General features: G+C 41.7%; 1 protein-coding gene across 2 annotated transcripts in view; it reads left to right on the top strand.

Moving 5' to 3' along the window:
- The first annotated feature begins 2438 nt into the window (after window positions 1-2438).
- Window positions 2439-12911, top strand: part of map3k22 (mitogen-activated protein kinase kinase kinase 22) — a 40225-nt gene continuing 29752 nt past the window's right edge. For both annotated transcript variants that reach the window (XM_005912310.3, XM_005912309.3), the window contains exon 1: window positions 2439-2861. The gene's annotated coding sequence lies outside the window, so the exon portion shown is untranslated. The remainder of the gene's footprint in view (window positions 2862-12911) is intronic.

The following is a 12911-nucleotide window of genomic DNA, read 5'->3' as shown; positions in this document are numbered from 1 at the left end:
CTGCCAAAGACACTAGAAAAGCTTTGAACATTGCTTTAAAAAAAGACTTTCCCAGTATTTTAAGGGTTCCCTGAGGTGCTCCTCTTACTGACAGAGAGGCCTCATTGATTCCCAACAAATCGATATCAGCCACAGTTTGCATGTGCATTTTTTCCATTTTTCTAGGAGACCACTTAGCAAAATGTATAAGGATAAGCGCCAGTATGTAAACATGTTCATTAAACATATACTGTATTCTAACTGGTTTTTCCAGCACTCGTAAAGGCAAAGGTTCAATACTCAGCAATCAGTTTAAAATTCATTCTGCATGGTTTTTTACACATGAGACACATGAATATTAGTATGATTTTAATATTTCTGCAGATGGCCAATAGACAAAGGTTATGTTATATACTATGACCTATATGTAAGCGTATATGACTCAAATATATAATGGTATAGTATGTGGTTTGTCTCTGGGGAACCCTCCGGATCTCCAAAATTCTCTCAGGTGATGCTAGAAAAAAACCAAAAACAAATAAAAAACATGTGAACTCCCCCACACTCACAGGCTGTGAGTCTTCATAACAGCTGCATGCCGTGTTCATCTGCAGCACAGTTTAGCATCTACAAGCACTCAAATCCATAGAGAGATGCAAATGTCCAATTGATATTCATTGCACTGAAGCAGTCTTACAGAGAGCAAGGGCATGTCTGATCACAATAAAACACTGCTGTTTGGAACTAATCTGATGCTGGGGCCAAGGTCAGTTAAGCATTCGTCATTCCGATTGTCTCCCTCCGGGTTTTGTTTTTATGCCCATTGTAAATAATTTTTGGTACACAGGTAGCCTTTTTTTCCCCAAGATACAAATGAAATGCACAATGCAAATGCTCAGCAATCAAATGAGAGGCAAAAATAGTCAGTGATGTGTGGTTAAGTAGAGCATTTGATCATTTAGTGAGGTGTAATACTTATAATCCAGTTAGCAATGTGCTGCCGTGTGTGTGCTCCTATTAGCTGACATGCAGGGAAAAGATACAGATTATTATTCATGCTAATGGTAAAATAGTATCACAGTGTTTGCAGATGCAAGTGTTCGTGCTCTTTATCTGACAATTTAAAATGCTCAAATGGAGCTATGATGACAGTCAACAGGCACTGTCAACCCACTGAGATCAAGTGAGGGGAGTTAGAAACACTTCAGCTGCACTGATGAAGCAGGCATGTGTGGAGAACTGATCACTGCCCCACCACCACCAAAAAAAACCCCCTAAAACCAAAACTTTGCCAGATTGATCTTGAAAATGAGCTTTTTATTCTCAGTGGGATTTTTACCTGGATATGAAATAGTTCATATCATCCCAAATATCAGTGTTTTCCAAGTCTGGATGGATAGAAAAAAAAGACTTCTAACAGCTTAGTATGGATACAGTGAGACAAACACTGCTGGCCTGTCTGCACACCAGATGTGGAGTCCTGACAGAGCAGCATGATATGAAAATTTGACATATATCTAATCAGACTCATGCTTGCTCATCTTGCATAACCTTTAAAGTGGCAATCCTCAACCCATCAACAGCTGTGTCACGATTTTTGTCCTTTCTACCGCATGCTATGTATCGACATACGGATACAATTAAAATCACACAATGTAGTTAATTAAAGGAAACAAACAGGAGGGAAAAAAGCATAAATACTTCCCCCCAAAAACAATGACATTTGGATTTTAGCTCGTCTTCCTTTGGTTGGGATGGTTGAAGTTTGTCCAATCTGATTATGCCTAATGCCAACTTCATAACCTGCTGTATCCACCATATTGCTCACTACATGTAAATGTATGAATCAATACCAAGGCTGGTATTGGTATCTGACTCAGTAGGATTGATACTTTGTTTCTATCTTCTAAGTTCTGCATGTAGCTTTAATTATGTCACAGTTATAGCGCAACAACACACAGCAACAGAAGAGGACCCACAGTGCTTTAGAGACAGGCAAAATTTAAAAACTATGTAAAATTCAGTGTTTTAGTGGTAATTAAAAATGTCACAATTTGCAAATCGATGATGATTAATCTCACAAGTCATAAACACTGCCCTCCCCTACACAAGCTGCTTTTATACGTTAGGTTGGTATCAGATCAATACCAAAAACTTGCAGTATCTCCCAGCATTAATGTACGGTGGCCCGGAGAGGTCAGCTGCCTTTATAAGTTAAAAGTATTGACATTGCTATCATCACTGCTGCTCCATGTGTTTACTTGGCATTGGATCGATAGTAGTATTTGCAGTATAGCACAGCACCTCCGTCCACCTGAACTTTGCGACACAGAGCGTAGGAGCACAGGAAAATATGTATTTGCCCCTGATGTCCACGGTGTGGCGGTACTCTCTGAGATTTGAAGCCGCTGCCGTGGAAACGCACCACCGGACAGCGTCACCACTTCCTGGAGCTCACGTTGTTGCTGACATCAGAGGCGCAGCTCCGGGGTGAAACTCGGCTCTCTCGCTTCTCTCCGTAGTGTGTGTTGAGACAAGCAAAGCGCAGGGCGAAGAAGAAGAAGAAAAAAAACTTTACTCTGAAACACATCGGCCACTGCAGGTTATTCCCCTCTGTCCACTCCACTCTGGATTTATGCACCCCTGAAAGAAGAAGAATATCTTTGCGCCTGAGTGCAGCTTGTTCTTGTTGTTATTTCTGCGCTTAGTCCAGAGCGCAGTTTCCGGATATCAGCTCACTGTTTTTGGAAGATTTTCTCCGCATCTGTTAGGATTTTTCCGCTCTTCCTGTCGCGTGTCTGTGATAACTTACAGCCCACAATCAGTTCATTTTCAAAAATCCTGCAGCCGCAACTGGATCATGGACACACACAGATAACAAGGTAAGAACCACTGTGGGGTTTCCCCCCTTATTTGGGAGCACCTCTTGTTACTATTATTTCTCATTTATAGGAAATAAAACTCCACGACAGTACAGTAAACTTGCAGATATTAATTATGTTATTATGGGTTCTTTTTAAGTGAGTGCTCGTAACACAAATCACGTGCAGTGCATTTACAGGTAGGCCTTCCTGCAAGTGGAAAGTGTTAGTTGGAGAGCCTCCAGGTGATTTCAGTGCGGCTGTTATGATGCTGAATTTGGATTTGGACAAGGAAAGAGACACAATAAAGTTTTAAAGACACAACAAACTGTTTCTGTTGCAACAAAAAGAAAATAGTGGGGAGGGGGGAAGTTTGCTTTTTGCTAAGTGGTCGTTTCCAGTGCACATCACTGGATTGAGCAACGTCTGAGGACATAAATTGCATGTCTTTAGATGTGACTGATTGCTGGAAAGTCAGTGCCATCATATGTGATTGTAGAGTCATTCATACCCCGTGTCCTTCCCCTCTCTCTGCTGTCAGTTTTCCAGTCCTCTGTGATTCACTGTGGTTACTTTAGCTGGTGTTTTTCTTGAAAAGAGGAAACCTCAGTGTTCTTGTCCTGAAAAGTCCTTCGTGTGTTACTTTTTTTTTTGTTTCCTGTCCTTTTGTTTTCGGTTTCCAAGAGATTTTTCTGCCTTCCTGAGGCGGTGAGAAAGCGACGAGGATGCAGGTGAGCTTCATCCAGAGATGGCAGAGCTCTGAGATGATGCGCTAAATTAGATCTAATGAGGCCACCGTCTTCATCAAATCAAATCAAATCAATTGGAAGTGCACTCACGAGAAGGAGCCTGAGCGGCACCCTGATGGATGAGTTCATCATCGCTGTGGCGTGCCCTGGAGCTCAGGAATAGCCTTAAAGTGAGAGTCAAACTGTCAAGTGGAAACCACCCACAGATATGGCTGGCGTGCCTCTAGCAAAACAAACCACTGTGCTGATAAGAGGACAGAATCCCACAGTGAATGGTGCCAGACACAAACGTGCTGGGTTATTAATTGCATTTTGATGGGACTAATGAGGACAAAGGTCAGGGAGGAGGAAAAAAACAGGTAGAAAGTCTGTTAAGCAGAGTTTCACAGCGTCCCATTTAATCTGAAAAACCTTTGAGAACTGCATGGGAGTATGTCATGTGCAACAGAGTTTGCTCATGCAGATTGTATTATTATTATTATTATTAAGACACCCCCCCCCTGCAGTTTACTTATGAGAAAGTTATGTTCACTCCTTTTAACATCATGGTGTCACCTCTTAGTGTCACACGGGAGGCTTTGCCGGTCATTAGTTCAGCATCACGGCCTCCTTTACCCCACGCTGTCCGCTCCACGATGACCGTAAACCCGTGCTATCATATGCTAAATTCACGGGAGCTTCACTGCTTTCCAGATGCCCACTGAGGAAAAGCTGGCCTTTCAAAGGTTACTGTGAGAGAGATGACAGAGTACAGAGAGATGGGAGGATTGGTTTCTCTTGAATCCTTGTTTTTTTTAATATATTTTTTTATATTGCTTGATTACCAGCTGTGATAATATGGCTGCTGTTGTTTTCACCGAGTGTTCATGCATGTGCTATCGAGGCAATGTTGTCCCAGTGGCACCGAGTGTGGCGGGAACCTACTAGAGCAAAATGGCCTGTCAGGGATTTATTGGTATTTTCTTAAGTGTTTCTAACAAGACAACTTTTCCCTTTGCAGACCATAATGCAGAAACTGATGCTTGTCGTGACAATCACATAGTTTATCCAGCAGAGCTGCTCAGAATCCTGTGTCAGTAATACTCTACAGTAGGGCTGTTCGATATAAAGATACATATCGGATGACTATCGTTTCAGTTTACGCTATCGTTTGTTTCGTGGTGTCGCAAAATAAACTGTTTACAGCAATATTTTTTTTCATCGTTTTGATGGTCACTGTAGTGTCTATATTAATTTCTTAAAGTTATCTCTTTCTCTTATATTTAATATAACCACACTAAGGATGGACAAGCGCCTGTTTTTATGCGTTGTCGTTAGCAACAACGACGGTAAAACCCTTGCGTGTCCGCTTGTTTATTTTCCACATAAACCTTTCACAATAAAGCTCAAGATCCTGTTAAGACTTTTCAAAATAAACTGAATCACGTGAAAGAGTATGCAGATTATTTATGGATGAAAAGCAAAAAAGAGCCGTCAGGTGCTAAAAAAATAAACCTTAGACTCAAACGTTAGAACAGGCTTTTCCCCGCAGCACGCCTTGTAATAAATACTCACAAAGAAACGGCGGCGTTACAACTTATGTCTAAAATGTATCGTTTCATGCATCGGTTAAAACACTCGACTCCAGGGACACGACGCCCAGCTGGAAACACTTCACACAAGTCGAGCTGCCCGAGATTCACAGAATTTACAGAAAATGTTAAATTTTTGTGATTTTATATCGTTATCGGGATATGATATTCTGGTCATATCGCACAGCCCTACTCTGCAGCGAGTCCTGCAGCACATGTTGCAGAGTAGCGTCACAGCTGAGCAGACAGTGCAAAGTCAAACTGTCTTCATAGTGAATCGCAATCTATTTTGTGAAGTGCAGTGCTGCAAAGTTAATAGACAATAACTCCATTATTTGTTCCTATTTCTATACAACTCTTTCATACTGTATGTACAGTACTGTGCAAAAATCTTGAGCTACTCCTAATTTCTTGATATTTTGCAATGAAAGTGCGGCGGGGGCAGCAATCTATTAAAATGCACAAACATGCAAAAAAGTACTGTAAATAGTCACTGTTGTACCTGTGTCCTGGCCCCCTCTCTACATATTGACAATTTGAACCAGAGCTTTCAAATTTGGATTCATCACTCCACCAGACCTGTTGCCACTGATTTTTCAGTCCAGTTCTTGTGTAACATAGCCTCTCCTCTCCTTAAGAATGGTTTCTTGACAGCCACTCTTCCACTGAGGCCATTTCTGATGAGGCTTCAGCAAACCGTAGATGGATCTGCTCAAGGTCCAGATGCATCTCTGAGGTCACGCGTCAGGTTCTTTGATGGATTTGGTAAAGACGTGACTTCCCGGTCATGTTCATCTGCTGTAGATTGTTTTTACTTCTGCCGCTTCTTGTTTTGTCCTCTTGTTGTCCAGTTTTGTCAAAAATGTTTAAGAACAAACTGCGCAACATCCTGAATTATGCCAAGTTTTCAGCAAATGACTCATTTGGAATCATTTTCTTGGTGCCAAAATACTATTTTACGCCTGTCACACTGTGTTATCTTTGGCATTTTATTGTGAATTCAGCTAAAGAAAGGGGAACAAATTATGTTTTTCCAGTGTGCTGGTAGTAACAAAGTAACAGAAGATACCATTTTAAAATGTTATTCAGTTATCTGTTATACTGCATGTATACAGAGTGATTCATAGGTCAGCGTTAAGTGATGTAACAAACAAAAAAAAAAGTACAAGGACTGGACTGAAAATCTGTGAAAAAGCACCAATGTCGAAAGAAAAACTTTAAAAAGGCCTCCAGAAAGCCTGGAGAACTGTTGCTCAAGACCACTTAAAATTACAAGAAAGCCTTCAAAGCAAAATATAAAGAAATAAGGGGTATTTTGTGCAGCACTGTTTAAATCTATAAACACCAAATGTAAACAGATCAGTTTCAGATGTGTTTCTCAAAAATCTGGTTTGACTGCAAAAACCAACTGTTGGTTTGGCAGCTTTTATAATATACATCTAAACTATGAATGTATGAAGTCAGAGTTTGAAGAAGGTTGTAGTCTAAGACATTGATACTGTGTGAAGACTGATGGACCAAAAGAGAAGACAAAGAAAACCTTTTTCAGTTCAGTTAATGGAAAGGAGTGCAGTTTAAAAATGTGGAATTGAGCTTCGGCTATAGTTTTGTCCTTTTGATTTCCATCATTCTTTAATAGACTCCCCATAAAATCTGAGCTGAGTCCATGTCTGTCAGATTCACTTGAAAGCCAAAATCCTGGCTTTGATGCGCAGAGCAGAGAGAAAGTTTTCAGGAGCACTGCAGTTTTTATTTAAGGCTCATAATAAAAATGTTTAAATACCAACACTGTTACTCTTTCTAAAGAAGTTTAAGTGAACGTGTTGGTCATGTTGGTGCTGTGAAGTGCAAGTCACCATGCTCTGCTAGGTCTTTCTAGTAGATTGGTGAAAGACATCATTCAAAAGTAAAAGACTCATAAAAGCATTTCAGGCTTTGATGAATTACTCTGAGGTTGAATGAAACAAAGACTGTGTCGTCTGGTGTGACTAAAAAAGGGCTTTGGCCTGATTTCTATGTACTGTATTTGCAAAGTGAAATAAAAGCCACATGGATTTCGCCAACTCTACGGCAAAGCCTGATAGTGGCAGTAACATATTTCCACAGCAGGAACTCGGAAGCAGATCCAAACCAAAGCAGCATATATTCAAATATACAAAGAGATCATGCTTAAGGAAAAATATACAGCCTCAGTGGAAAGATTGACTAAAAATGCTTTAGTGGTTTTGAGACTATTTTCTGTCTTTACCCAGCCAAACCCAGACATCCATGAAAAATCTGTAAATCGACTTCAAGATAACAGTTGTTGCACAGCTCGTGTTAACACGTCATGTTTAAAGAACACAGATTGACGCTGGACAAATACAGGTGTGTAGTGCTTCCTTTGCCACACATTGCTAAGAGTAGCATTACCATTACGTGCTGCTAGTTTGCATAGATAAATTTAAGCCTCTTTTCATTCATCTCGGACACAGTTGCAACATGTTAGGACATGTTCTGTCACGATGTAGTTGCGGGGGGGCAAAAATACGACTCTGATCGAATGTAAAGTGAGCCTACGACAAGCAGATATATGGACAAAGTGGAAGGACTTAGTCTGGGGCAGCTTACTTTATCTGTGAAAGTGCAGTAAGGTCCGGCCCTCGCTGCTCCAGAAACCAAGAGGAAGTTGTCCTGATTGAGCTTTGTCTGCACGGCTTGTTTGACCGTAAGGACGATGCCGTCAGCAGCAGCAGAGCCCGAAGCTGCAAGGACAGGCGGCCAGAGAGCAGAAAGTCTACATACTAAGTTATACATGTTGAGGCTTGTGTGTACACAGTTATATAAAATGCTACACAAGGCAGGTGTCATTCTTTTCCATGTGTAATGGTTTATCCCTATAAACAGAAGTGAGGCCAGTTTGCAGTTTGTTGCAGAGACTTTAAATAAAAATGACTCGGGAGACTCTTGGAACTTAATTATCACTTTGCTTTTGGATTCTTCACTGTCGCTCTTATTTAGCCTCTGTGAGCATCAAATGCCCAGAACCGAGACGCTCTTCATGGATAAACAGCTTGCTGGCAAAGCCGAAACGCTTCCTTTAGTCTTCCTGAACCACAGCTGTTTGACATTCTGTCTCGTGAAATGGGTTTAAGTCCACGAGCTGTCTCTGCATGACTGCCTGTGGGTGGAGAAACACAATGAATCAATGTGCTTGTAACAGCATGCCACCTCGTAACGGAAAATACAGCTTACTTTACAGATCGCACAGATTTCTCTCGGGTGGTGAGTAGGGGTCTGGTGATCCAGGGAGTGGATGCATTGTGGATGGCAGGAGAAACCACTCTTTCTTTTGGCTATTTTTAGCCACTGCTGTGCGGTTGATGATAATGGAGGGCAGATCTACTTATCTCCTAGCTAACAGAGCCATCACTATCAATGAGGAAGATCATCTTACGCTGGAATCTGATTGGTAGCACTGGACTGAGTGAAGATAAAACACTGAGCTCCACTTCATACACCTCTTTAGGTTCTGGTTACATGCCTTTCTCCCAACATTTGTACCGTCTTCTCAGATTGCCGCAAACAGAAGTGACGAAATGAAAGTTTAAACTTTCAAGCCAGCGTTCGACCCGGCAAACATGCTAAACCTTGATTGGTTCCAGATTTATAAAGCCTGACGTTTGCTGGTAATGTCTCTTTTATACCATTGGAAACTGACAGTGTTAAGAAATTTGGCTTCAGGAAATTGATATAATGTTGACCTTGCATGCTGAAAATGGTATGCTAGCTTTTGGTGGTTGACAGGTCACTTTAACCATACACATCATCTGTTACCTGTTGCGTTACATCAGTTTTCCCCTAGTTGAATGTTCCAAGATGGTGTGATAAAGGGCTGCATGACTTTAGAACAGTGATATTCATTCATACAATGAAAATCTATTGGTTCTTCTGGAACAAAGTGAGCCATTGCATAACAACTGAAGTAGAATAAACAAAGATGACGATATCAACGTTGGCTGTTGGCCAGATTTCTATTTTTAAGCTTCGGTGTTTGCCTAGAATTTCGCAATCAGTGCATTCCTATGTAGGATGAAGGGAGAGCTGTTGGGTTTGCAGCTTAAATGAAACTTTTAAATGGTTGTGCTGCATAAAATCTGCTTGTTTTGGACGTCCTTTTTTATAGTGTCGATGTAAACTTTTCAGTCTCTATCTTAGTTGCTTAAAATCGTGTGCAATATGAAGCAGTGGGTCTGAATGTGAGACTACAAGCTCCTTGGCTAAGCACTTAAGTTAGGCTTAAGTTAGCTACTGATCATTTGGTTTCACACCATAATAATCCTTCGTTTTATAGTATTATGGTATGACCAAGATTTATAAAAAAAAATTACTTTTTGACCCAAAATGAGCAACTGGTAAGGTTCATACTTGGTGATTTCCCCCTACATTTTCCCTCTTAATAAACCTTCTATCGCACTCATTTGTGCAAAGAGATAAGTTTAGTCATTGACCTTCCAGTGCAGCGTCTCTAACTGAACATGCATTTGACGTATAAATAATGGCTTCACATCCAACGGGAAATTTCCTTTATTTGAAATAAACCGTAGATTTAGTGCTGGAGGAGAGGAAAAATCCTCTTCATGTGCTGTAGGACACAATCATTAAGCCTGTTGTTCCACTAAAGGGCTTAGATCTCTTCTCAGCAATAACTCTCCTGAGACAAAGAAAGGGGAACCAAGGTTATGATAGAGCGCTTAGGCCCCACACAGAATGACATTCTCCCACCCACACGTGTCTTCCACCACCCAGAGGTCCTCAACTGTGTCCCTGCATAGAAATCCCTCAGTGGGCTTATTGAGCAATAGGACATAAGGTATTGTCTTACTTCCCAGAATCAGCAAGCATAACCCTCTGACTCATGCGGGGTGGCCACAACACAATCTTGGCAAGCGTTTAGCAGACAGGACACCTCTGCTGCTGACCTTTTTAAAAAGCGTAAGTCACCTACCTAAATAGCCACGTCTCGCTTAATCACCCTGCACTTCCTGCGGGAGTTGCAATTCAGACGGTCCACCGGGTATTATGATGTCAGGCTTGCAATGCATTGTGCGGTTTCATTAACAGTAAAAGATGTTTGTTTTAACCTTATTTTGGATACAGCGACCTCCATTACAACCTTTGCTTTTGTTATAACAGGTAGTACTGTTGCTACACTGTAACAGGACCTTGGATGTATTTTGTCCACTGTTGCAGATCTGTTGGCTTCCAATAACTCCCACATGATTTGGAAATCATTTAGCAGACTCCTGAAACTTGAATGTGTAATTCATCACTGCCTGTAACATCTTGCCTGGATTAGCTGGTGTCACTTTGATTACTTGCACAACATAGGCGGTTTCACGTGTTTCATATCAAGCGTTGTTGGAACTGAAGGAAAAAAATGGATCGGAAACTGTGGAGGTATTTGGGTTTAACGGTGTGTGTTATCGTTGGATGTCTCTTTCTCCCCGTTTCCATTTTTCAATCTGACCTGAGCTGACAGTATGATGAGAAATATTACAGGAAGAATAAAAGGGATCAGAATAGCCTGGTGCTTTGCATATCTTCCACAGGTATACTGCCACAACATTCCTTTATCTCATCACTGATCACTTCCTCTTCTGATGTCTGTGGATCAATTTCTTGTTCTGTGATTGTTGGAGAGGGGGAACCCAGCACCCAACCCCCTCAAATAAGAAAAAAAAAATATCTAGAGGTTGACCTCTGAAATGGTGATTTCTCTGGGACTCCATGTCAAGAGTGATGTCACATATGAGATCATGCTGCTTTGGCTATCAGGCAGCCGGAGAACAGACCTCCCACTTTCTCTAGTCTAAATTAGGAGGGTGTTTCCCTCAGAGATGTGGCCCACTTAGTTGGAGAGTGATGTCATAGACCTGTAGAAGGTTAGTGTACAGGCGTGCGGTTGAAGAGTTTAGCTCTCCTTTGTTATTTCTCTATAAAGCGCCGTCCTCTTATGTAGTGACAAAGGAGAGGTATCTACCAAACATTCGCCTGCCTGACTGCTGATTTTTTTTTGTTTTCTTCTTTTCCCCTCTCTCTCTATATCTTGATGGTGGAGTGCGTCACAGTGTTTCAGACACTTCTGGAGCATTTGCAGGCTCGATGCATGCTTTTCCTCACAGACCATCTAGCGTACAGACTTGACAGTCCCCTCTCGTAAGACACGTGGCTGCTGAGCAACAAGAGCGAGCGGCGATTAGCATTTGATCTTCAACAAGCGGGGCTGTCACATTGCCCGCCTGCCAAGAAGTGTGTGGAGAACTGGGCTTGCGATCAGTGGGTACCACTAGCCTGGCATCATGCTGGGCAGAGGAGGGAAGCAGATGGCCCATCTGGTGACTTGCTGGCATAAAACAGAGGCTGTTCTGTTCCCGTGTGCGTGCGTGCATTTGTGTGTGGCATCAACAGACTGGGCGACGTGGTGTTAGGAGACCACCTGTCTCGTGGCTCATAGTCTCTTTCATGTGTGGTCAACGGCACCGTACAGGCAGAGCTTTGCTCGTATTCCCTTTCCTAATAACGTCCTGGTCTTTACACCAGATGTACTGAACACACTGAATATATTAGTTCTTTGCAATCGTATTATCCGGTGAATTCAGCCAAATCTAACGCTGGTATCACGACACATTTAGAGCCTTGCTCTTCCACATTTCCTTTAAGTTTCAGCTTTCCAGCTTTTTAGCTCGTGTGATGCGAGTGCACTGACAGCAGTACCCTGTCTGTTCCCTTGTTCAAACTCTGTTGGCACTCTGTGACTCTACCCCTCAGGCTGTAAATTGCTCCAGTGGCCGCTTTTTATTGCTTTTATGAAAAGTTTTCTGGCTGACACAAAGAGAAAGTGTTTGTGTCTCTGCAGGCACGCCGGAGCATTTATCTGGGCTCAGTGGGGTAACACAGACTTTGGCGTAGGTGAAAACACACAAACTGGATTCCTTTTGTGTTTTAATTTCCTTTTGTGGCTCGTGTTTGCTATTTTGTTTTCCGTATTAGCTCTTCTCTTCACTGTGGTGTTCTGACTTTGAGCTGGACCGTCCAGTTAACCATGTGATTGCAGAGTTTACGGGAAGGAATTAGAGCAGCATTACTCAGGGATTTTAGCCAAAACTGACATCAAGTGTGTCACCGGTGACTCTGCTAGTGTCAGACTGTAGCCACTGACAACAGTAGCTGTGATTTTTGTGTTGTCTGTGTGTAGCAACGAGCAGCCATTAGCAGCTATGCCTCTGATTGCTCAGCCAAAAGAACCTTTTAACCCTCTACTGCAAGAAGAACTTGTGTAACTAAAATGTAGTTTTGCTTCATCTAAATACCCAGAGCTGCTAGGTAATATGTGGCTAACATTAGCAATCTGAGCTTCAATTAAGATTGAATTTCCCATGTAGCTAGCAATCACTCATAGCTAGAAGTGTATTTTAGCATTTACTAAAAATAATATTGCGTTACGTTTGAGCACAGTTGCTTTTCTTCAAGCTGTCTTTAAATGGATGTAAACATAGGTTTAAAAAGGTCTTGACCTTTTTTGGATTTCTAAAGTGTGCACAATACCTTCTATGGCTCTGTGATTGATGCTGTAATGGGGAACACACTGAAGTCCCAACCACCGCAAATATTCAAATACCACAACACCGTTTAGAGCAGCTGAGGCACTAGTTCTTGTTCCTCTTTTTTTTTCTTTTTTTTTTTTTTTTTTTTTTTTTTTTTTTTTTGCA

This window comes from Haplochromis burtoni, unplaced genomic scaffold (assembly GCF_018398535.1).
Source record: "Haplochromis burtoni strain Fernald_Lab_line unplaced genomic scaffold, NCSU_Asbu1 Contig_1, whole genome shotgun sequence".
Classification (NCBI taxonomy): Eukaryota; Metazoa; Chordata; class Actinopteri; order Cichliformes; family Cichlidae; genus Haplochromis; species Haplochromis burtoni.
This window is presented reverse-complemented; position numbering and strand designations above follow the sequence as displayed.